We start from the raw sequence: 27,468 nt of genomic DNA, 5'->3' as shown, positions 1-27,468 counted from the left end.
AAGTGAGGGGGGAGCCTGTTGGGTTTCTGCCGTTTCTTATTTAGGAAAATTGTCACTTGTTTATTTTCCTCGTTTTTTTCATAAAGCATGCGTTGTGATTTAACAGTCGTCCAAAATTATGGGAGTGGGCGGCTCGCGAGCACTTCAAGGACGTCTTTGTTTCCTGAAGGTACCAGGATGTGTCCGGTTTCCCTTTAATCTGCCACCAGCATCAGTGTTCCTGTCAGTTTGGCAGCGCGTTTCACTTCCTCATTCCTTACACGGACCGAGCGGTGGTCGTGTTTTCAGCAGACTCATGGGAAGTCCGCTTATTTCCCATAATTTTGGAATACTGTTAAATCACAACGCATGCTTTATGAAAAAAACGAGGAAAATAAACAAGTGACAATTTTCCTAAATAAGAAACGGCAGAAACCCAACAGGCTCCCCCCTCACTTTAGATTCAGGAAGGCGCACAGATTCTACGAACCCATGAAATTTGCTTTGGATTAACTGAACTTACCTCAAGTTCCCTGAGGTTTATGAAACGAGGGAAAGAATTCATTTGGCCCTGATGAGAGTTTGTGAAGAACCCTCCCAAACTCGAAACGCGTAGGCGAACAGGATCAAGTCCTAAGTCTTGAAATATATATAAACTGTTTAGGAATTTGAAGCCTACTAACACTTCTACCGAGCGGTCGTCGTGTTTTCAGCAGACTCATGGGAAGTCCGCTTATCGGTCAAATATTGTGATTAAGTGCTCATTATGTTGTGACTGAAAAATACGTTGACTATTTTTTTCCCTTTTGTGTGATATGGTATCACTTTTTTCACATTATTCATATGTTTTCACATTGTATATGTAATTTTATTCACGTTTTTGTGTTGTGTTGTAGAAATTAGACATCGCGACATTCATGGTTAGTACATGAAGGACAATGGTATTTCTCTTGACTTAGAAATATTCAGTAAAGGTTGTTTCTTATGGAATAAAACGGCACAACTAAATGCCAAGATAAACATATTAAGTTTTGCTTATCTTTTTCATCCGAAATTGAATGGTGTGAAATGTGAAGTGTGGGTTATTTTCTTTTTTACAAAGTATTTGGGCCCTTACCCCACTTCTGTCCACATGGGCCAAACTCTTTTTTTGAAAAACGGAAACCTAGATTCAGCACTGGGACATTTCCTCCAAACAGGTAAGTAAATACGTTTTGATTATTCTTGCAATTTTTAAAGAATATTTTTAGGTTTCAAAATTCCACACTTCAAAACTTTTTGGGAGAAAGTTGTCAATGTTATCCTATGGAGGAAACACAGGTTATCGGTTCAAAGGTAAGTTATCGACTGTGGGAGTTAAGGTTCTGGGGTTAGACTCAGGGGTCCCCCAGGGTAAGTGATGCACTCTTGTTATACCCTCTAGGGGCACTAGGGCGGGTGCAGAATGTTGAGGCCCAATGTTATCCAATGGTCACTGGGTTGTGGGAGCAAAGCTCCTGGACTTTAGCTCAGGGCAAATGGGGAAACAAATTAGCACCAAAGGTGCACCCTCAGCCGCACTGGGTCGGCCGGGTGCAGGGTGCTGTTTAGACGTTGAATGCCCTGCTGTTTCCAATGGAGAACCTCCGGTTTGCAAAAGCACTGCAGGCAGGGAGACGAAGGACCTCTGGGTCCGACCACCACTTCGAGAGGTAAGTTGGGAAGTTAGGGGCTAGTTAGGCACCGTTGGACTGGGCCCACAAGGCTGTGGAGTGTCGGGTGCAGGGGTGTCTTTTGGGGTCGGATCTTCTTACCAGCTCCTGGTCGCTGATAGGGGGGCCTTCTGGATTTAGACTGCAGCCATCGGCTGGAGGCTTGAGGCAGGTCAGGGGTCGCCAGATCTCGGTTCAGGATCTCCGGGGTGATCTCCTTGTGGTGTTTGCCCCCTTGAGCTTGGGCCGTGGACAGCGGGTGCAGATTGGGGGGAATTCGTGGTTTCCGGTTGCTGCCAGAGGTTGCAGTTGAACGAATCCGGTGTTCACGGGAGAAGCAGTCTTTGGAAGTGAAGGCAAGCCGGTCCTCTGGAGGTTTTGAGGTTGCTGGCTGCAGGACACATTGGGACTTTACAGGCGCAGATTTGAGGGGGAGACAGGCCGGTATGGCTAGGGCCAAGTCAGTGGGCATCTTCCTCTTGTTAGCTGCTGCACGGCTGTTCAGTCCTTCTTCTTCTTTTCTTCTTGTTTCTTGTCTGGATCTGAGGAAGCAAGGTTCAAGGTGCCCCCTAAATACCAGATTTAGGGGCATTACAGGTAGGTAGAGGGCAGGGACCAATAGGTTCCTTCACTTGAGTGGGTACACATCCTATTGTGCCACCCTCCAGTGGGAGGGGGCATGAGCCTGTCCCTGGTTGGTTGGATCCCCCATCCTCAAGTTGGCGGGGACTCAGAGTTGTGCTACAGCTCGCCTCCCACACCTGAGGGGTGGAGTTGGCAATGGTGGGCACACCTCTCTCCCTCACTTGTTTTTCCTGGCAGTTATCCCACCCACAGTGGGGGGCAGAACCAGTGGGGACCAATTGTTGAAAGCAGCAAGTGGCCTGAGGAAGCTCACAAAGGCGGCATGCCTTTGAAGCTTCCCCTTCGTGAACCCTGCCCATGTTGGGAGAGGAGGCTTGGCAGGCTCTCGACTCAGGGATCCAGAAACATGTATGTTGATAGCAGCCTAAACAGCCACTCAGTCGCAACCCTAGAAGTTGGTAGAGTTTAAGGGGACATCTCTAAGGTGCCCTCTGTCATGCATTTTACATTAAATCCCACACTGGCTTCAGTGTGAGTTTAATGTGCTGAAAAGTTTGATGCAAGTGTAGTCATTATGGTGTTGTGGAGTTCATAATGATAAACTCCCAGCACCATATACTCTTAATGGCAGCACCGCACTTACAATGCCCAAGAATGGACTTGGGCACTGTAGGGGTACAGGGATCATGCACCTGTACCCTCACCACTGGCATAGTGCCCCCAGCTGGAGGTGTAGCTGATCTAGGCCAGGGTAGTGGGACGTAGGCATAGCACACAGGCACGCAGCCTGCACAGGCAGTGTGTGAGTGAAAAAGTGCAGGGCCTCTATGGGTGGCACAATAAGTGCTGCAGCCCTTAGGTGTCTTCCCTGGTCACAGTGCCCTGGGTACATGTGGTACAGTTTACCAGGGGCCTCCTGTGGCCAGGGATGCCTATTGGGTTTAGGCTTCAATGCAATTTTAGGGAAGGAACATAGGCCCTGGGTACCTGATTAGCAGGAGCCCAGGGCACACTCAGACAAAAAACATCAGCAATTCAGCAAGAAGTGGGGGCATACCATGCAGAAAGGGGGCACTTTCTCACAATAGGTGCCCTCTAGCCATTGAGGGTTCAGCGCAGGCTCTGCATCAAACACCTGTGGCTTCCAGTCAAAGACTGTGCACAAGTAAGTTTGGTCACCCGGGTGGCAGGCTACATAGTGCATGCAAAATGTACAAGTCGCAGACCTTTGCCACCCAAGAAACTATCCCATCCCCAAGATGAGAGAGAGACATCTTCATATTGTCTGGTATCTCCATGACGTAGCTGTTTAATCAAGGAAAACAACATTAGAACATGAAGTGGCAGTCATACAATATGAAATATATACACAAGGAAAACAAGAAATACCACGCTCAGATGGTACAGCAGTTGACTTGAAATAAATAAACCACAATACAGATTCATCAGTCCAGTGATAAACATTTCACACATGTTTTGTAGCCAGCAGCTTTTTTCCATCTGCCTCCTCTGCAGCGGCAGGCACCTGGTCCCACAATTCTCATTCCCCACCAGGGGTTCTTGGGGCAATCAATGCATACAACTCCAGGGCACAGCATAACGGACCACCCCTGCCGAGGTACCTACGGCCTGACAGGTCTTCAAGCGAAGCCCCCATTCATAAACCACTCCAGGCAACCCAGGGTAGGGCTGCTATGTCCAGGACCAGTCCCCCCTCCAGCCATCCCCGTCCTCAACAAGATCACTACCCATCAAGTGGTCAGTGTCAGCAAATCAGTCTAATTTCTAAGGTAGAAATGTTCTCATCTGCTCACATTTCCGCCTTATGCTCCAGGTGTGGGTGGGTGGGTGTTTGCTTACGATGCGGCTCCCGCCACAGGTCCAGAGCTTCCGGAGATGTTGACGGCAGTGTGGTGGTGGGACAAAGAGGGAGCACTCTAGGATCAACTCCTTCTTGAAGGCCCCACTACTTGCTTCGGTGCCCCTAGATGACGTCACACCTGTTTCGAGATGAGAAGCCACCGCAGGCTCCTGCCCGTAGCACGACTAACGGCGTCCCTCTGCTATGGGCAGGGTACAGCCTGCTCAGGAGCTGGCCTACAGCCACGCCCTGCAGCCAAACCTGCTGAAGAGAGCAGAGGGCCATGTGCAGCAGGGTTAATGGCTCAGAGACTGCCATAGCTTTGTTATGAGCGGCTTCGAGTGGTTTTAAAAATCTGGCTAAAATAAGGGAGTAAGGTCACTAGTTTTATGAAAAAGGCACACTAGTTTAATGAAGGGACACTTCTCGTATAATCTTCATTAACTTTGGTGCACCCAAATGATAAATTTGCTTCACAGAGATAATGGTTAAAATAAACAACAGGGCATTATCTTCTGAAAGATACTGCTGTAAAGTAATTTCACTGATTCTGATGCAATTAAAAACTGTATTCACTCTTTAACCAGTCAATTCTATCAAAATCATAGCGCTAAGGGAAATTAAGTACTGAACAGTATAATTAATGTTTTTGATAAAATAATATCTGCATTAATCTCCTTTCAGATATTTAGATACAATGTTATTTGCCATTGGGACAATCCTCAGGTACTTTCTAATACCAACACATTTACATTTTAATAGATTCACTAGTAGTGTTTTCCCCAGAGGTAACTTTGTGTGATTCATGAATAGTCACCCATTTAAGTGATCTCATAATGACATTCCTAATAATTCGAAGATGCATTAGATTTATAAATAATCTGTGTTTCATTATTTTTCTGGTACACCTTGTTTCACACAGACAACTCATACACACACCCTCATTGTGAGGGCTGCACAGTTCAAACCGCCCCGCTGCAAATACTGAAAGTGCAGCATATCATATTAAAATGTGTGCAACTTTGGCATCTTCCTGTCTGGAACCTTGGGATGAGGAATAATGAATTAGCGGCATAGATTTTCTACATTTCAATATATGCAGCTTAGCGTTTGTTCATCTTGGCTTTATAATTTGCATCTACTTTGACCTGGTGAAAATAACATGCAGGCACACGCCTACAGGTCAGCATCTACAATGGAGTACAAACATGACATTCTTACCAAATGAAGATTTGTGCAGAATTGAAATGAGGGCAATGCAGGCTGTGCAGGCTATGCAGCCTAAGCAAGGGCTGACGTTCTATGGACATGAGCACAAACTGACTGTGTTATAAGAATGTTGGCTGCAGCACACAAAGTTAGCACTGAGCTCGATCACAAAACATGTTTTTACTGGTGCTACTTCACGTCTTTGATGGCAAGTAAAAGCCGATATTGCTTCAAATACCTTTCACCACTGTTAAAGTAAAATATAGTGATGGACGTTATGAAGTATCATGCAATAACGCTAATGTAGCACTCAGAAGGGGCTTCAGTCTGTAAACCCAATTTGATCATGTCCCAAACTATCTTCCAGTAATTAGTTACAGTTAAACATTTCTATGATATGTGACGTATATCACTATGTCTAGCATTTAATTTCCTATGTGAAAATATTAGCAAATAGGCGTGAGTAAAGGCTTACTATTATACCCTCTATTATTCCCACGGTTGTGTGTAGTGGAGAATGGGGTATCTAGGGAGAGTTGTGGGAAATGTTTCTAGAGTTTGGCCTAGATAGAGAGGCAGTTGGAGTTATCTCCCTTATCGTGTTTGTGGTAGTTCATATTCTTGCATCAGTGTGTGGATGATTTAATGTTGTTCTGAAAGTTGATGATTTATATTTTAATCCTCTTACCTTCCCAGGAAGACTAGTTACATTTATAACCCTCTGCCATATAGGTGCTTTCTGCTGTATAGATTCAGAAATTGTAATCAATTTGTATGCACTTTGTCCCGTATAGTGTGTGGAATGCAGTAGAGGAATGCCAACGGATGTCCTAGCCAGTACCATCGATTCTATGTGCGGAAAATGCATGCTTCCTGCTGCAGGAGCTGCGTGAAAACTCAGGGGCGTTACTCGGGGTTCCTTGTCCCCAATACATATGTTTTGCTATTGTTGTGAATGGTCCCTAAAATGTTTGATGGACTAGGTATCATCTCAAGGATGTAATTAAACCTAGGAGCAATATTCATTTTTACAATTTACACTCTCCCAAAGAGAGACTTTTAATTTCAAACCTTTTCGAAATTCTATAGGGATGTTTTCCAACAAAGGTGTAAATGTTGCCACAGATCACATTTTCGAATTCTTTTTATTCCCCACAATTTTCACTGTCATTTAGTCTATTTAAAATATAATGCTCCTAACAATGTTTTTGTCGTGGTCGCATTGATTAGTGAAGCCTTGCAGTTTGACTAATTTATCTTACATACAGGCTCAACCTAAAAACTAGGGGGCATATTCAGTGGTGGCTGGTGACATTTGAAAGTGGTGAGGTGTAATTACTGTACTTTAGCGCGCGAGCGTAGCAAGCGAAACCGATCCACCTACAAGGGGTTCCCCGAGAAAATTCTGAACAAAGAGTGGGCAAATGGTGCATTCTCAAGCAAATTTGAGAAAGAGGTGGCTTGGCAAACACATCTCTGTGAGTAACCAGACAAGTCTCTTTGCACTTGCACAGATACATCACTCTCCCTGCAATGGGCACAGTACTCACCCTGCACTCATAGACCCATTGCTCACCCTTCCCTGACACATCACTAAGCCTGCATTCACCCATCCACATCACTCACCCTGGACTCACACAGGTACACTGCTCAACCTGCACTCACACAGACATTACTCACCCTTCGCTGCACTGCACTCAATAGGTTTAATTTATTATAGCCTGTCTAGGCCTCACATTGCCTGGCAACAGACTACAGTAGAACCACCATGCTTCAGCAATCCCCCGGAAAGCTCATTGAACATAACACCCTACAACACGACTTAAAATCACAGTTCCCACTGTCCACTTTCACGTTTTCTCCATGGCCACCATATGAATCACTGGCATAAAGCATTATCAAGCCACGGCTGTGCTCGGGCCCATTGCTGTCTTCCACGCTCCTATCAGTAGCCTTATAATTATCCTGAATGCTCTTCAACCCACGCCTCGTCTTCAACTCCTGCACAGTAGACACACAAATAAACTAAAACGCCGCAGAAGACAACAACAAATTCTCAACTATATTCCCAACAGGGGCCTAGCAAGGGTAACATGGAGCTAATAGAATCAAAGAAAATTGGTTCTCGTGCCAGTGGCTGGACCCTAAAAGACAGTTTTAAATGTGGCGTAGTCGACCCTCATACCTCTCAGCCCCAGAGATATGATAACTGCTTCCCCAGTAATAGATACGCCCCATTTAACCTCTTGGCCGTGGTGGTAATTCCGCCGCGGCGCTGGGGGGGGAGGAGGGGCCACGCGGCGTCACCATGCTCGTGACCACTCCGTCACAAGCCACGGGTGCGCTGTGCTTGTGACGGAGCGGTTCCATCACGACCCTGCCTGCTCAATAAAACGGCCACGCGCAATTGACACCGCGTGGGCGTGGTGGCCGCGCCGTGACAGAACCACTCCGTCACCAGCACAGTGCGTCCGTGGCTCGTGACGGAGTGGTTCCGGCATGAGCACAGAAGGGGTTAAAGCCTACTGTATAGTCCTGGATCTACCAACACAGCCTAAATGAAATGGCTCAAAACGGAAATCCTCGTCCTAGCGCTGTTCCAAGTGAAGGCATGTTCGCGGAATGCATTGTCAAGAGAAACAAGTCCCATCAATGGCACAGAGAGGCACCTAAAAGCAATTCTTGACATGGATTTGAGTCATAGCATCTAGATGGGAGCAGTGGGCAACCTTCCTTCTACTAATGGAAATCCCTTCAGAAAAGACTGTCTCCTTTGTGGCTGAAATCCACCTCATGCGAGTCAGTAGAGTGTCAGCAAATGCCTGGACAGTGACTCTGCCCTCCTGCCAGTGTTCCGACAAACACAATTAAAAGATTCAAAGGCCTTTAAATAAAACTCTCAGCACTGGTTAAATTAGGGCTAAAAGACGCCATTTCATAAAACATGAGAACAATTTACTGGCTTAAAACACAATCCATAAGCCCGCTTAAAATGTATAAGTGCTTTGAATGGTCTGTATGCACATAGCATCAGGCCGAACCCGACACTGGGGCATCTCCTGCATGCTCACCTCTGATGACGCGCACTTCCTAATGGCGCCTTCAACACAATGCGGAAACTGGGAAACCAGGCGCTTCTACGCCACGTGCCAGCCCCAACAACCTGGACAGCGACAGTAGTTCTCTCTGTTATACTTTCTATTTATAAATGCACCAGCACGTTACCTGAGGCCACAGTTCAACGGTTCTCCTTTTACCATGCTGCTGCTCTCCACCCTCCTCCCCACTTCCTGCTTTCTATAAACATGCAGTGTCAATGTGTGTCGCGCTATTTGATGCATCTATGTAGGAGCAATGTTCGAAATGCTATGGCAAACGAATAGCTTCAAACATTCCCTTTTGTCCTTCTAGAAAGTACAGTTCCCCACATGTAGAACAAGTCGCGACTTGCGGGGGGTGGGGATTTTGCGCGTAGGGGGCCGGAGAATTCACCTCTGTTCCCCTTGGCACCTTCATGTCACGAATGGTGGCACTGGACTGGCAGCCCCTCTCAGCCAATCCTGGCGCTGCTGCAGCACCAGGATTGGCTTGGGGCACAGGTTACTCTTTGCCCGCAGCACGCCCATTAAGAGACCGATGGGCTCCGAGTCCTAATGGGCATGCGCAAAAAAGCGCAAACACAAGTGCGCATGAGTGGGCACGGGTAAAAAATTCACCCTCCGTCCCCACTCATGCGCACTTGTGTTGCTGCCTGTTGCCCTGTGACAATCATGTCAATAAACATGACGCTAGACCGCCCACCCCCTTCAGACTCTGAAGGGGGTGGGCAGCCTGACGTCATGCTGACTGACATGATTGTCAGTTCTCCTGCCTTGGCTCGCGTCTTTGAACTTAAGTAAACTCTGTTTACTTAAGTTCAGATAAACGCAGGCGGCTGCGGGCAGGGGGGGGCTACGCCTCCACCCCCCAATGGATGCACCGCACCTGGGCATATTTTCAAGAACAGGCGATAAAATTATCCCCAATTTATCGGCAGGAAACTGCCGCTAAAGCGGCAATAATGGGCTTGATAATAGGCCCTTGTGAATTCCCATAGCAGCCCAGGTTAACTTCAGAACCTGGGCTGCTATGGGAATTCACAAGGGCCTATTATCAAGCCCATTATCGACGCTTTAGCTGCAGTTTCCTGCCGATAAAGCGGCGACAATTTTATTGCCTGTTCTTGAAAATATGGCCCCTAGGACTGCTCATGTCAGCGTTACACCTTTTTTGTCATTCCAAAGTGCCACGTGTGACGCATGCACACTTCATACTCAGAACTTTAAGTGGACCAGGTCCTGCCGGTGCTGAGCACCGGCAGTTCTAAAAAGCAGGTGCTGAGACAGGTCTCTATCAGGCTCTCCATTTTTGTGCACACCCGTAGGATGGAAAAATAACTTAACTCTGCAGCAGTACCACCCTTCACTGTCTTTGATGTAACTTCAAAGAGATTTGTTATTGTTCTTTCACTGTCTTCTCATTTCAGAACTGAAGCATTTTCAATGTTATATACAATAAAGCCATAGTTGTTGCCTATTGATCTTATGCAACTAACAACCATTGACAAAGCCAATAGGTCTGGCTTATTGTAGGTGGAATGTTACTTGTTATATTATATATCTGGATGCAAGGACAGAAGCATCAAAATACCAATCGCGGCACACTATGCTAAGCACAGATTTTTAGCTTAAGCCACGCCCTTAATTACAACTGCATCACCCCTTTGAGAGTTCCCTTCCCCAGCACGCCAGTGTCTTCACCCCACTTAACCCCTCCCATGCTCATAACGAGCTCAGCTCGTCATTAGCCACGGTTCCCGTGTGCTCATGACGAGCTCAGCTCGTCATAACTGTTGGAACACTCACACACGGGGCTAATTCCCCTGCAGTGCTGAGCGTTTCATTAAACGGGCGTGGTCGTGACGAGCTCAGCTCGTCATGAGCACACGAGAACCGTGGCTCATGACGAGCTGAGCTCGTCATGAGCACCGGGGCGCTGTGCGCGCCCCGCCTCCCCCCAGCACAGCAGGGGAATGTGCCCTGGAGCCAAGGGGTTAAAGCCCTGGTCATACATAGTCAGAAATGTCAACATACATTATATGTGTACAGAAACTTGGCAGTTATTTGGATGGCAAGTTAAGATAACATGAGCCTTAGGGCACCTTTTTTTTTTTTTTAAATCAGGCTCACAAAATTCATCTTATTTTCTGTTCAGCCATTCGTGACCCTACCTCACTGGTGACTGCTCGGCATTAGGGTCGGGTTGCGAGCCCATTGAAGCCACCATGTCAACGTAATTCAGGCTCCGCCCAGCAACACTGTGGCAGCGCAGAAAGTGCAGGTGAAGGCGCACAACCAGCAGCATCTTTTGGGTTGGCTGCACGAGCTACAAATGGAACTTCATTTCTCCTGTTCTGAACCTGACCTTTAGACACAGAAAGAGGCAAGAAACCAAGCCGATGGTGTTTTCTTGTGCTGCTGTGGTAAATAGGTGGGCCACCTTGGAACCGGAGAACTGCTCATTCTTTGCATCTTCACAATGGTGGAAATAGATCCAAGTGCTTTAATTGCATAAAAAAGAATTCTTAAAATGGCATTCTATGTAATGTCCTCACATTATACAATGATCATTAACATGTGTTCAAAATGTCTCTTTGTTTGATTTAGTAAAAAAGTTATTAGAATAAATCAAATGCCATTTATCTACTAATCTAGGACACTGCTTAATTTTAATATCATTTGTGAATGTCCTCTTTCTAATACGCCTTTGGTGCTAATGTTTCGCATTGCCAGGTTAGTCCCTTTCTGTTTTTTTAACATCTCACTCTCTCACAGTCCCTTGATGAAGGGGCAAGGCCGAGGCAGTTCTTTCCTGCAAAGTGGTATGTGCTGGTGTAGAGAGTAGCCAAGGAATATTATACCAGTAAATTAAATTTGTTTTTTTGCCCTCTTGAAGATGTTTCAAAACAACGCAAATAAACTACTTGGAAAACAAGCTAGGATATGGGCAACGTAGAGAGTCTCGTGGAGTAGGCGGGGCTTTTGGTTGATGGGGGGAAAAACCAGACGTGAGGGCGATGGAGCAAGATTAATCAGGGAGAGGGTGGGTGGGGGGATTAAAATATTACCAGGCACCCGTGTTGTTAAAGTGAAAGGGGGTGCCCGTGTTTTTTTTGAAACGGGTGCCCATGTCGTGCAGTGAAAGTGGATGCCCGTGTTTTTATTGAAACGGGTGCCCATGTCGTGCCTGCGGTAGGAGAAACTCAATAAAGAAAGTAGTGCTTACACACTAAATAACAAATACCATGTAACAACCAAAGTAAAGTATTCAGTCATGTCACAGTAAATGATAGTGTACAATGGGGGCTTAAGTGGATAGATGGATCGGTGACAATATACTTAGACAAATGCCTACACATGAAGCTCTGAATGTATGGAAGCATATATTGATTGAGAAGAAAGACGGATAGCCTATCATTCTGGCCATTTGATCTTTAGTGGAAAATAGAAGAACTTGTTGTCCAAATGGTATTATACTAAAATGAAATATACATGTCCTGACACTTGGAGACAGAGATACGGTTAGGCAAAAGACATCCAATAGCAGGTGGTACACTTACCAGCCTCTACTATCTGATTACATTTGCTTTATAGAACAATGATGTAGTGAAATACCATTACTGAGAAATCATTGCATCTAAACAGTTTAATAGAAATTTTCAGGATGAAGGGTGTGAGAAATTGTGTTGTTGGTAGTGGTAGGTGGAATGTTCAGTTCCCAGGCGTTGCAGCTGCAGGCGAGAGCGGTGGGGCGGGCAGGGAGAGGGGGAAGTCAACTGACAACAGAATAGGGGAAATATTATTAAAAACAATTATAAAACCACTTACTTTGAGCTTCGCCAAGTTCCGCTGATTTACACTGAGTTTTTCTATAATTCCACAGAGTTCCGCCCACCTCTAGTTGGTTGACAGCGGTGTAAGCCCTGGTCAAGCAATAGCCACAATCCCTTGCAGGATAATCCACAAAAAGTCACTAAATTAACCTGTGTTTAATCCTGGGTAGCCTGGCACAAAAAGCTGTCAGGCTTAATCTAGAGGCAATGTGTAAAGAATTTATGCAGCACACAAACATTAATAAAGTGAAAACACAATACATGAAAGATCCCACACCAATTTAGAAAAATAGAGAATGTTTTAATACATTATTTGACAACAAAGTGACAAAACTCTAATAAGTAGAACTGGAGTTATACATGTAAAACTTTTTTTGAACAAACTAAAGGATCAAAGCACCAGCCATGGACATCTTTTCACGAGACTGGATCAAAGTAAAAAAATATGGCCAGCCTCGATGGAGTGTGGTTCATATATATGAAGTTGTTTGGACCCGATCAACACTTACCTTGTGACTTAGAAGAATTTCTGAGAAGGTAAAGTTCAGCAAGGCTGCAGGAGGTGTCTGAGGAGGGAGCATTTTTGTTGGATAGCCTTGGGTCGAATCTGCCATGAAGATTTACATTTGGACTTAGTGTCTGAAATTTAAGTCAAAAATCTCTAGTGGGATGAGGAAGAGGATTGTAGCCAATGATAGTTTCACAAGGCCGGATACCCCTTTGGTGAAGGACAGCTGAAACTGATTTGCTGCTGCAGAGAAGAACATGGGGGGAAGCCGCAAAGTCATTCCACTGGCAATGCACCTTAGGAGGATAGGCAACAGGTTGGTTCTGGTCTCCTGCTGTTTCTCAGAGCACTCTTTAGCCAAAACATGTCTCCACTGATGAGTTTTGGCTATCTAGTCACATTCAGCACCACTATCAATGGTTCAGAACTGGTGGGGCATTACTTGAGGGGTCTGACTCACTCAGGCTGGTTTCAGATGAGGGTCTCAGGAGAATGGTGCCTTTTGTGTCCCTAAGGCTTGATTAGGAGGCCAGCAAACTAGCCCTTTGGAGTCACTATGGTGGTCCTGGGTTCAAGTTGCGAGTCCAGTTCTTCTTCCCCAGTCAAAAGGGCAGCAGGGCAGAAAGGCAGTAATTCAGTAAGGGCCAACAGCAGGTCAGTAGTCCAGCAGCCTGGCGGTCCTTTCAAAATAACAGCAGTCCTTCTTCCTGGCAGAGAATCTACAGACCCAGACATGTATTGAAGAATCGGTGTATGAGGTCAGTTGCAAGTAGTGCTGTGCTCCCTCATCCCGCCAGCAGATGGCCCATCAAGGCACGCCTAATCCCTCTATTGTGTGACTATCTTGGAGGAATTCAAAATGTCTAATTGTCAGTTACACCCAGTCATTTCACCAAAGACAGGCTACAGGCACAAAAGGGCTAAGGACAGACAATGACATGGTGAAAAAAAGAATGATGGATTTAACATAGATTTCTTGACTGGGGGTGAATGTTTTGATTTGTTTTGCATTCCGTCCATCAACTGAGTGTCTTTTTCTTTCTCGCCCTAAATGCGCCGGATATGCCCAGACGTGGGTCTCGGGCTCAATGTGCCACTGGATTCAATCTATATAGGCTGATGAGGTGTGAAACCCCAAAACCAGTCCTATAATGCTTGTTTCCGGTCCAGGGAGGACCTGGCTTGGCAGTTCAGGCTGGACTGTTCACATAAGGCACAGGGCCTAGACTGATTTGCATATGGCCAGGTCTAAACTGGGGTGGCATGATGAGCAAAAGGATGATGAATTTAACCTAGATCACTTGACTGGGGGTGAATGTTTTGATTTGTTCTGCATTACGTCCATCAACTGTGTCTTTAACTTTCTAAAAGTGGCATTTTCTAAATTGTAATAAAACCTGTCTTTACCATTATATAGGGTTTTCATTACTCCAAATACACCAAACATGACATAGCTGAAATTTCAGCTTCTTAAATGCAATAAGGAATCCCCAATGTTATCGTATGGAAGGGGTAGGCATTGCAGTAGTGAAAAACTTCCAGGACATGCAAAGCTTGGAATTACAGTCTAACCTTTTAATTACACTGCACCATGCTCTATGTGCTACCTTGGGCCAACCTTAGGGGCGATATATATGTAATAAAATGCTTTGCAAGTGTGTTTTAATCCCAAGTTGACATGGCAGTTTAAACCTGCATTCACACTGCAGTATCAGAACTGGGTCATTTTTTAAGGTACTACTTAAGTGGGTAGCACAATTAGTGCTGCAGGCCTACTGGTAGCATTTCACTTATAGCCCTGGGCATATGGTATACCATCTACAAGGGACTTATGAGTAAGCTAAATATGCCAATAGGGTATAAGCCAATTTAACCATGTTGCAGGGGAGTGAGCACAAACACTGTAGCACTGGTTATGGCCCACAAAAACAGATTTTGCAAAATGAAGGAGGAGAGGCAAAACATTTGAGGTAAGTCCACCCTAAGGCTAACAGGTCTAATGAATAGCCTTTACCATTTCATAGAAACCAATTTATAAAATGTCTTTTATTTCAAAATTGGATTCTGCATACTTATTTTTAAAGGTTTAAATGAAATGCTTGCAGGCCTTACTTTCAGAAACATTTCTGTTTAAGGTATTTATTTGAGTCTGTTACCTCTCCTATCACTCTTTGACTTAATGTTCGCCTTTGACCCTATACTGCACTCTATACTGTACTCTGCTGCCTTTTGAGTAGGCTCACACTGTTGAAATACCACATATACATGCACACATACATACATGTCTCTCATGGTTCTTCCTCCCGCAGTGCATTGACTAAGTCTGTTACCGCCTGCTGCATGACCACCTTATCGGTTCCACTGAAGTTAAATGAAAGCAGACCATAGAGTTCCCACTAGTGATCTGCAGCAATATTAAATAAAGATCCTTTCTCTCCTTCAGTGAAATTCTTCTTTAGGGGGCTGGCTGAATTCTTGTGTCTAGAGCTATTGTGTGATGTCCTGGTAGTGAAGCAGTCCAAAACAAAGATGGCAGATCCTAGGGTAGGGACTGTATTTATGTATGCCAAGTATGTGTGATTTGGTTCAAGTGTATACTATTTCTCTATTCTTTTCAATTTAGAGATCTCCGCCCATGAGCATAGCAGGAATCCAAGTAAGGAGTTACAAGGAGCAAGTCTTAGTTCAAAAATCCAGTTGTAGGACACACCACTCCTTCAATTGAGAGGATGGAAACTTGGATGTCTAATTTTAGACAGGGATTGACAATTTGCAATTTGTGAACTCCATCCCGGCAGAGAGCACACATACGGCTGATTTAGGGGTATATTCACAAGAACGTGTGCTGAACATTACCAAAAAATGCTAACGCACCTTTACACATCGCAGCCGATTGTGGGAAAATGAGGCTGTGTTAACGTGGAATTCACAACAAGGCGGTAGCATGCGATAGTCTGCCGAAACCACGGCCAATGTCCGTGATACAACCACCTTGATGGAGATAAAAGGACACACCTCAACGCAAAAAAACATATGATGGGCCAAAGTGCGATGAGGAAATCAGCAATAAGCAGCTCCAGGCCTGCAATACACACATGGCAGGCGGGAAAAATCACTATAAAAGTAAAAAGGCACCCAAACACAAACTGACCAACACCCAAGCACCATGGAGGCAGCCGGAGCAGGCGCAGAGGACAAGTGCAACCCCACAAGCACTCCGGATGACCAGCCTGGGACCTCGGGACAGGGAAGGGCAAGGACAAGAAGAAGAGGAAGACAATGTTCAGTCTGCAGGAAAACAGGATCCTGATTACGGAGGTGATGGAACACCATCAACAACTGTTTGTCACCTCCAATGTGTCATTGGCAACCAAAAATGAGATATGGCGGAATATCGTGGACAAGGTGAATGCCGTTGGAGAGCACAAGAGGTCAATGGACGAGGCCAAGAGGCGATGGATAGACATCAAGCAAAAGACCAAAAAGAAACTCGCAGGCAACCAGTAGGCAGAAATGCAGACGACTGGAAGTGGGAGCCCAGCGCCTCAGCTCGTGCTGGATGACATGGAGGAGCTGGTGTCGACAGTCATCAGTGTGGAGACTGTGGCTGGAGTCAGGGGAACGGACACTGCTCGACAGGACACAACACAACCGCAACATGGTGAGTGACCACCAGGTACTGGGGGATGGGAAGAGAGGGCCATAATGGCACACATACACAATCAAGCAGAGTAGAGTGCACACACACCCACAATGACTCGGGGTCATGGACCTGATCCACACACTGTCACAATATACAATGCTATGCTGTCTGAATGTCAACATGTACCATGCGGCTACATACATGGGGACACATTGTAATACACCCTCTCCCCTTCACATTGCAGAGGCACCGTCTATACCTACTGAACAGCAGTCCCAGCCACTCTTCACTGATGACGAGGAGAACACCACCAGCATCGACACCCAAACTCTCCAACACATCATGGACATCATACGCAACTCACCTCCAGGATCAGGGCAGCCCAGCTGCAACGAGGAGACCCCACCCACTACCCAAAGCCCCCAGCAGGAGGCACCCACAGCCCCGGCAGTCTCCCAAGGAACACACCATGGCCTTCCAACGCCGTATGCTGGAGGCCTAGAGGGAGACGGCTGAGCAGGTGTGGGTGGGGTTCGGCTTCATGGCTACCAAACTGGATGCCATCCATGGGTGTCTAGGTCCTATCAGGGACAAGCTCCAGTCCCTAACAGACAACCACAGCCCGCTCCATGGTCTCCAACGAGCCCTGACTGTGACTGACATCGCTGGAGTCATGACGCGGAGAGAAGAACACCTGTCCACTCAGACTGGCTCCAGCGATTCCAGCCGTGAGCTGGCACACATGCAAAGGCTCATGGAGGACATGTTGTGGATGGAGACGGGAAGGATGGCAGCCACTGCTGCACCTCAGTGAAATGTGGCTGGGATCTACCATGCCCTGCAGATCCTCATCATGGCATTGCTGCCACAAGATGTGGTGCTGATGAATGCTGCTGCCCCCACGCCATCCACATCTCCGCCCCTGGTGTGTCAGTGCCTCACAGTGTGGCAGGCGTGTCCACTCCGGCACCTGATGTGTCACTGCCACACAGTGCGGCCAACAATCCTCCTCCGACCCTGATGTGTCAGTGGCACACAGTGCCGGTGCCGGTACTGCAACACCCACAGGTCGGGCAGATCACACATACGAGGATGAGGACGTGGATGGGATTGTTGTCAGAAGGAGGCACTAGCATTAATTTCCGCTACCTGGCCTGTTTCTGCTTGGTGCCGCACATGGCCTCATGACCTCCCACTGACCCCCGATACACTCCGCTGCACTCACTTTGGACCGCGACATGGACTGCCATATCCTGTTTGATGACCAATGACACAGCGACCAGACTGTGGACTGTACCCTTCCTCTACTGCAGTACCTGTCATTCTCTGGATGGACTCTGAGTGGCCCTACACAGGCCCATATTGTGTGGTGTGCTTGGCATGGCCCTGTGCCTCTCCAGCTGCAAAACTCCACTGGATGTGCAATAAACATCCAGTAACGCACTGCTGTGCCATGTCTTTCATCACTTATGTATGAATGTGTGGATGGAAGTAGGGACAGTGATTTCCCTTACGTCAATGATGCTCATCTAGTGGGATGCCAGTCACCGTGTGCTAAATTGCCTATTGTGTTCCGGGTGCCCTGGACACTACAACAGGGTAACATGCATTAGTCACTTCCATGTCCGGACATTGACTGAACCATGCCCAGAGCCCCTGAGTCAATGTTGAAATTCCGGCGCTGGTCAGACGTACGTCAGGCCAGACCACTCCGCTTACGCTCCGGAGGGGGGCTCACAGAGCTACCTGTCGCAGGCGTACTTGCTGGTGGTGTGCAGGTCACTGGTCTAGTTTTCAGCATGTCATGGCCACTCCCTGAGGGCAGGTTTGCACACACACCACACCCATCCAGCACAGGCATCACAGGCCATTTGATCCCGGAAATATAAGGGGCCGACAACGTCACATTCCTCTCTGCCGGTGGTGACTGGATGACGGACAGTCCACGGTGCTCAATCATAAAAGGCCAATGAGTTGCTGAGCACAGGGTTGGTGGTACCAAGGCCTTGCAGCCGACACAGGCCTACCACCACGTGGCGCTGCCTGGCATTGCACAGGGTTAGTGGCACCCGAGGCCTTACAGCTGACATGGGCCTAACACTATGTGGCGCTGACTGGCATTGCACAGGGTTAGTGTCACCCGAGGCCTTGCTGCTGACACAGGTCTACCACCACAAGGCGCTGACTGGCGTTGCACAGGGTTAGTGGCACCGGTAATAGCTGAGCGGGTGTGCAGCCTGCGATGATGACACTGATGTGGTCTCCGCTATTGATGACTCAGGACTCAGCATCATTTGTGGGACCTACTGGGCCGCAGGGTGGGCTCGCATGATGTGGACCATGCCATGGTGGTGTGACCGGGGCCTGGAGCTTGCATGGGGACGTAGTGTGCTTACGATGGACACATCGGTGGCAGCAGTGGAGCCTGTGTCTCTCTCTCTCCCTTCCTTTCCTTCTCTCTCTCTCACTCTCTCTCCCTTCCCTCTCTCTCTCTTCCTTCCTTTTCGTCTCTCTCACTCTCTCTCTCTCCCTTCCCTTCTTTTCCTTCCCTCTCTTTCACTCTTGGGCTCACTTTCCTTCTCTGTTTCTCTGTGTCTCGCTCCTTTGATGTGCACATGACACACGTCCTGATTTTGTGCTTTCTTTTCCAAGCTGTGACATCAAGTTTGTCCCTGATGGACCCGACCGGAGTCTTCCGCATTGGTGTTTTGTGTTGTGTTTCAATAAAGTTTTTGGTTGTTACTTCAGTGCTGTGTGACTGTTTCTCATTCTTCTGGCCACACATGTGTGTATTTAGTTTGGCAATGTGCGTCATCATGCGTTTGTTGTGGCTCTTGTGTCGTGCACAGTGTGTGTATGTCCGGGGGGGACTGCGAACAAGCAAAATTACATCCCGGTGAGGTTTTTTCCTCATTCGCAATCAGCAACATCAAGTTGCCGATCACGAGCGTGGAAAATAAACCTCCTGGCGATATTCTCAACACGGGGAGGTCAGGTTTCTCATTGCGAGTGGTCGCGTATGCTCGCGACAGCTCGCGATGAGAAACTACCAGTCCGTGTTGAGAAAGCTGCAGCTCGAGTATATATCTACTTGAGCGGCAGAAAACTACAGCTCGCAATGTACAAGATTCTGTTTTCAATGATTGCACAGTGCTGGATGCTTCTCCGCACTGTGCAATCATTGAAAACGGCATCTTGCACAGTGCGAACATGGTACTATGCAGTACGCTCAGTGCTACGCTTAGCTCGTGTAGTGTGAAGTGCACTTCGCGTAGCTACGCGTAGCGCTACTTCACGAACTATACCCAAGGTTAGTGTTTTTGTACGGGAACGCCTACTCTGCATCTCATTAGGGTTAGTTGGTGGTGTCCAACCTGGAGATACATTTTGGGGCAGTTATCGCGGGAATATAGGCGATGTCTGCAGTTTGCACCAGCTTGTGAATGGGGTGTTAAATCTATCTCCACTTTTGATGCGTTAAGGTGGGGATAAATCAGAGAGAAGTCTTGTGAATATCCCCCTTAGAGTTTGGCAGACGAGTTACGCCAACACAAACATGACAGATATCCCTCCCACCGTATTGCAAGTGCCATAGGACATTATGGACTTGAAATATGGCATACAAGATGTCTGTCACATTTGTGAGGGAGTAACCCAGTCTACCAAACTTTAAATTAGGCCTTAAGTTTAGTGAGTACGGCTAATATTCTTTTGTGTGACTAATTTAGATGAAAGATATATATGGCTTGATAAACAGAAAAACACCTCAGATTATTTATCTTCTTTTTCTTCAGTGCTTGAGTGCAGAAATCCTAGGATGACTGCTTGTTCTATATAAATATCTCATCATCATCACCATTTATATATTTTAAATATCCAAATAATAGTGCATTTTGTAGAAGGGGAGCATGCTGTCTCTTAATACCTTTCACTCTCTCTCCCTCTCTCACAATTCCACTTGTTTCCATCCTATCGCCCTCTGTCTTTCTAGCTTTCTGTCTTATTCTTTTTACTGTTCTATCACATAATCTCTTTCCTTCTCTTTTTCTTTCTCTCACCAGTGTTCTTTCTCTTTCTCATTATCTCTATCTATATTTATCCCTTTCTACCACTTACTCTCGGTTTCGTTCTCATTATTTTTAGGGGTGGGCGGAAGTCGCGTAATGGACTTTCGCGGAGAGGCACGGAAATTGAACCAATTTCCATGCCTCTCTGCAAATTTCCGTTACAGGACACCCGCCTGCCGCACGCCCGCCTCCCACCCGTAATATTATACAGATTAAAGCCTGAAATAAGATATAAAACACTTACCTTATCGCGGGGACATCTCTTCCTGGTCTATTGCGCCTTCTTTTTGAAACTGCGCATGCGCGGGAGCCTGCGCATGCGCATTCCTCGCCAGGAATGCGTATGCGCAGGCATCCGCGCATGCGCAGTTTCAAGAAGAAGGCGCAATAGACCAGGAAGAGATTTCCCCGCGATAAGGTAAGTATTTAAAATCTTTTTTCAGGCTTTAATCTGTATATTATTGCAGGAGGAAGGCGGGCAGGTGGCTGGCAGCCAACTTCCGTTCCGCACCCGAGTTTGCCAAAATTTGCCCAGTTTTTCCGCCTTCTTTGCGGAAGGCGGAAAGGGCAAATTACCACACATTCCGTGGGCGGAACAGAAATCTCCGCCCACCCCTAATTATCATCCTCACATAATTCTTCCCTTCTCTCGCTCTCTTTTCTCTTCCATCCTCTATTTCCCAGATTTGTTTCTCTTACCCTCTCTCGCTTTTTTCTCTCTTTCTGTGTTACTGCATGTGCACTGCTTTGCCTGTATGCGCTTTTTTCTTTCAGTTTTTATTACTGAAGGAAAATCGAAAAAGAAATGTCTTCTTCACTGAACAATGAATGTTAAATCTAAAAGGAGGTTATTGTTCTGTATTCAACAGTACAGAAGAAATGGTTTATTGTACACTCATATGCATTCAAGATGTAGATTACAGCCTTGTATTAATACCATTGTGCCATAGAACATGTTTTTCTTAAATAAATCCAACGGGCTGAGTAAAAATCCATGCAATAAACTATTTTTGTGAAACTACTGAAGAAGTTGAACTGTGCTTCTGTACATTATTATTAGTTTATGTGGAAAACCACTGCTTTTGGTTGCTTCACTAATTATACATTCATGCCGCTGCTGAATTGCAGCTGTTCTGGCAATTTGTATCCATTTAGTTTTTCAGTGTTTTCTATAGTGTGAACATGACCTATTGGGTATCAGAGCGCTTCACATTTACATGGCATCTAGAGTTACGAAAAACATGGTATGGGGGCATCATATCACAAATAAAACTAATACATTGATAGAATGAAATGAAACAATTCCATCCAAATATGACATATGTACCAATCGATTATACGAAGGTAAAGAATAAGTTCACGCACAATAATTAGAAAGGTCTTCTGCTATACAAATTAGTGTCAATCAGGAGCATAAACATCTGTCTAATCACTTAGTAAACAACTCCCTGATAAGTTGAGAAGGCTGGTATGAAAATCTTGGGATCATTCTGGAGAGAGCAGGTTCCATACCCAGAAGGTCTAGGCCACACATTAGCTACCTGACAACAATGTGTTTGAGTTGCAGTTGAATATGGAAGGAATTTGCTTATCAGAAAGATCTTTGCTTCCCTCTTGAAGACTGACGTGGCCGGGATTCTTCTGGTGTTTGGTGGAAGCGAATTCCAGATTCTAGGAGTAGCTGTGGAAAATGCTTTGCCGTAATTTCTTTTCTTCAGAAAGATAGGAAATTTCAGCATCAGGTCTCTGGTAGTCCGAGAAGAACTGCCTCCTCCAGATATCTACATTTTCTGAGCTAGGTACATTGGTGTTTTGTAGTGGAGCACATTTTGTGTAATACAGATGTGTATACGTTGTTTTATGATTTCATATGGCAACCAGTTTAGAGCCTTCAGAGACGTGGAGAAATGTTGTCATATTTTGTAGAACCTGTTCTGAGCCTCACGGTCGCATTGAGACAAACTTTTAGTTGAGCTGTGGAGATCGTGGGTAATCCTGTTAGTGTCATACAGTCATATTTGATCCTCGAGATGACTGTTGATTGGAATGCCAATTTAAGGTCTGAGGTTATGATGAATGGTTTAAATTTTCAAAGGTAGCGCAAGTGAAAGCAGGCACGGTGCAGAGACTTAGGGCCCCATTAGGATGGCGGGCGGATCGCCCCCGCCGGGCTGGCGATAGTCACCGCCGGCATAGCGGGGGCGATCTGCCCACCATCCATGCAGAAATTACCCCCGCCATATTACAATGGATGTGGGGTTTGCAATGCCTGCCACTACGGAACGGCATGCAGATTCAAGCAGATTCTGCTTGGGGCGCCTGTTGTGGGCCCCCAGGGGCTTCGGGGGCTGGGGGTGCACACGGGGGTGCCTATGGTACCCCCTGCACTTCCATGCACAACATGGCAGGTATCGCGCGGTGCCTGCCATGTTGTGCATGGAAGTGCACAACATGCCTTCCTGCAAAGCCCGCCACAATGTTAGGAATGCAGGATAAGCCCGCCACTGTGGCGGGCACATCCTAATGTCAGCCACGGGACCCCCGCCCTTATGGCAGGCAGTCGCTTTGTATAAGAGGATGGCTGGCAGCCAAAGTCCACCCGCCATCCTAATGTGCCCCTTAATATCGATGTATAAATATCGACCTGCACCAATATTGAGGTAAAAATATCGTGGGTCAGAAATATTGCCACAAAAAATATCGTAGTCAAGAATATTGATTGTTAAGTAAGTAATATCGATGTTTAAAATATTGAAGTGTTTAATATCGTTTGCAAAAATATGGTTGTTAAAATTATCGATTTTTCAATAACGTTATGTATTTTAGTATATATTTTAGATCTATGTGAGGTGTTTTTTGTACAAGAATTGTTTGCATTTTTATTATATGTGTTAAATTTTTAGTAGTTATTATTTTTATTTTTTTTTATTTTGTGTATTTAGTACCGTAGCTGGTTGTGGGTTTATAGGGGAATAGGGTGGTAAGTAATTTATTTATACTAAATGTATTTATTATTTTTAGTAGGTATTAATTTGTTTTATTTGAATTTTGCGTCTTTAGTACCGTAGTGAGTTCTGGGTTTATAGGGGAATAGGGTGGGAAGTAATTTAATTATATTAAATGTGTTGAATATTTTTTTATTTTGTAATATTTGTTTAATTGAGATGTTATAGTGTTAAATGTGGAAAGTAATTTTTTTATGAATTAATTAATATTTTTTTGTTAATACATTGTAATTAATTAATTGGCAATTAATTATGGTAATTGTGTAATTAATTTTAGGTGTGTGTTGTGGTATGTGTAGGTGTAAATTGTGGGAAGTAATTTATTTTTAATTGATGATTTAATAATTAGTTGTTAATTAAATGTAAATCATTAATTAGTAATTAATTATGGTAATTGTGTAAGCAGTTTTAGGTGTGTGTTGTGGTATGTATAGGTATAAATGGTGGGAAGTAATTTATTTTTAATTGATGATTTAATAATTAGTTGTGAATTCATTTTAAATAATTAATTAGTAATTAATTATTGTCATTTTGAAATTAATTTTAGGTGTGTGTTGTGAAATGTATAGGTGTAAATGGTGGGAAAGGTGGGAAGGATGGCAAGTATTTTATTTTTAATTGATGATTTATTAATTAGTTGTCAATTAACGTTAAATAATTAATTAGTAATTAATTATGGTCATTTTGAGAATAGTTTTAGGTGTTTGTTGTGGTGTTTATAGGTGTAAATGGTGGGAAGGGTAGGAAGTAATTTATTTTTAATTCAGAAATAAATTAACTAATTTAAATTAATTAATTAGAAATTAAATATGCTAATTGTGAAATTAGTTTTAGGTGTGTTTTTTGGATATTATAGAGCTAAAGCATGTGTATTTAATGAATGTTTATTCTTTTTATTAATAATATTTTTAATTGATTTTTAATTATGTTAATTATGGAAATACATTTTAATAAAATCTTTTAAGTGTTTTTTTATTGGTGTGGTACTCTACGGTAGGAAACAATATAAATACATTTATGTTTTACATAATTCTGTTAATATTTGCTGATTTTATATAATTATTGTTTTTAAATGTATTTATTTATTTATTGTATATAATATTTGTAGCTTTTTGTTACATGTAATTTATATTATAATAAGTGTTTCTTTTATATGTTTAATATATTTAAATGGATATTTTTTAAATACTGTTTATTAATTTTATGATATTTTTCTGAAAATCTATTGTTTGAATGTTATTAGTAATTTTTGTTTCTCTGCAATCCAGCCCTTTCTCAACTGTTGCATTCTTTGGAGTGGGAATAGACATTTTTGCTTCTTTGCTATCCAGCATTTTCCCTATTGTTGCACTCACTGGAGTGGGAATAGTAATTTTTACCTATTTGCTATCCAGCATTTTCCCTACTGTTGCACTCATTATAGTGGGATTAGTCATTTTTTCCTCCCTGCTATGCAACACTTTCCCTATTGTTTCTCTTACTGGAGTGGGATTAGTCATTTTTAGCCCTCCCCTATCCAGCACTTTCCCTACTGTTGCACTGACTGGAGTGGAAATAGTAATTTTTACCCCTCCGCTCTCCAGCACTTTCCCTACAGTTCCACTCACTGGAGTGGGAATAGTAATTGTTTCCTCTCCGCTATCCAACACTTTCCCTACTGTTTGTCTTACTGGAGTGGGAATAGTAATTTTCCCCTCTCTGCTAGCCAGCACTTTCCCTACTGTTGCACTCACTGGAGTGGGAATAGTAATTTTTACCCCTCCGCTATGTAGCACTTTCCCTTGTGTTGCACTCACTGGAGTGAGAATAGTAATTTGTCCCCCTCCGCTATCCATCACTTTCCCTACTGTTGCACTCACTCGAGTGGAAATAGTAATGTTTACTACGCCGCTATCCAGCACTTTACCTCTGTTAAATTTATTGGAGTGGGAATAGTCATTTTTACCTCTCCGCTATACATCACTTACTGTACTGTTGCTTTCACTGGATTGGGAGTAGTATTTTTTTTACCCCTTCGCTATCCACCATTTTCCCTACAATTCCATTTAATGTATGTTTTAATTTTGGTATACACTTTAATGTTTCAAAATATTATAGAATGTTTTTTTATTTTAAAACATTGACATATATATATATATATATATATATTATTTTTATATAATTTTAAAGTCTACAAATTAAAGATATTATTTAAATATATATATATGTATATAATATTATGTTTCTGTGTTTATACTTTTTTAATGAAGCTTATTTGTAATATTTAGTTAAAATCTTTATTCAATTTAATTTAGTTTGTTAAAGATAATATTATTTAATATATTTATTTTTGTTTTATATATATTTTTATTTCAATATTTTTTACATCTATATTTTTTTCTTCAATATTTCGGATTCTCTAGTTTTGTACTTACCTGTGTAAGTATAAGGAGTCAATATTTTTGCATTCTATAATTTTACTTCTATATTTAGAACATCAATGTTTGTTACATCGGTATTATATCAGTGAACCAGCGGGCACTCTTTGCCGTAGTGTTGATGTGGGATTGCATGTTTAGATCCTTATCAAGCGTAATTCCGAGCGATTTGGTTGAATCAACAAAGACCGTGGTGCAATTTAGAGCAGTGATCAGTTTGGTCCATTTCTTAACATCAGAGGAGCTTTTGGGAAGGGGTATATTAATACGAATTACATTTTTTGCGTATTTAGTTTAAGATGATTGCTAGTTAATTGAGTCTCTTGATCTCCTCTAGTGACGAAATATTAATATAGATCTGGGTGTCATCTGCATACATGTGAAAGGAGATGTTAGCTAAGCCTGAGAAGTGAACTCCGCACTGTTCCTAGAGTTTGTGGAGTTTTTCATGCTCCACGGTTCTCAAAAACTTGGAGCAGAGTTTTTTTCCTCGCTCACGCTCGCCAACGGTAAGTTGGCATGCGCGAGCAAGGAAAATCCAATGCTAGACCACTTCCCTGTGAGATTTCTCAATGCTGGCTATCGCGGATGGTTGCTACCGCTCTCTTTGAAAAACCTTCTGTTCACTTTGAGGAATTTGCTGCTTGAGTAGAACTTCTACTCGAGTGGCAGAAAGAAGCAGCTCCCTCTTGCATTGTTTGAGATGCCGTTTGTGCTTATTTTACAGCATGGTACAAATACCCTGCACTGAAAATCAGTGTGAACAGTACTAGGCATACCACTGCGCTGCTCACAGAACCATGTGTAGCTTGTTGGAGATTTTTTGTCACTTCGTGGACTTCCATGTAGTGGAACTCAGCAACCTCCGCCTAGGCTTAATGTTATAGGGCTGTAGAATTTCAGTTAGCGGCTCAACACATAGGTTAAATAGAGGGGGAGATAGTGTTGAGCCTGGCGGAACTCCAATCAAATTAGGGGCTGGCGATGATAGATCCTGGTTAACTATAAATCTTTGCATTCTGTTCTGCAAAAAGAATTTAAACCATTCTAGCACAGTTTTCAATAACCCCATTCTATTTTCTAGGAAGGCTAGGAATTTCTCATGGCTTACCATGTCAAAAGTGGATCACAGATCAAGAAGAACTAATAGATATGTTTCATTGTGATCCAGTGCCAGTAGGGCATTATCCACTATATGTAGAATTGCTGTTTCAGTACTGTGATCCTGCATTAGTAATCCTCTAGTAGATTAAATTTAGGAATGTGTTGGCTCATTTGTTGTTGCACATATTTTTCTAGCAATTTGGCTAACTGGAGAATATTGTTCACTGGACAAAAAATTATTTGGGTCAGAAGGGTTCTCTGATGTTTTTTTAATGAATAGGAGGACTTGTCCTGTTTTTAGGCAGTCTGGCAAGGAACCTTGAGACAGAGAAGCAGTGTCTGTCTATGTCCAAATAGGGACGGCGATTTGATTGACTATCATCAAGCATTTTGAGTGCAGATAATGATTTTTTTCCCCGGAGTTTTATATTGCACAAATTCGACCTGAAGGTATATGAATGCTTTACA

Source organism: Lissotriton helveticus, chromosome 6 (genome assembly GCF_964261635.1).
Source record: "Lissotriton helveticus chromosome 6, aLisHel1.1, whole genome shotgun sequence".
In the NCBI taxonomy this organism is placed as follows: Eukaryota; Metazoa; Chordata; class Amphibia; order Caudata; family Salamandridae; genus Lissotriton; species Lissotriton helveticus.
This window is presented reverse-complemented; position numbering follows the sequence as displayed.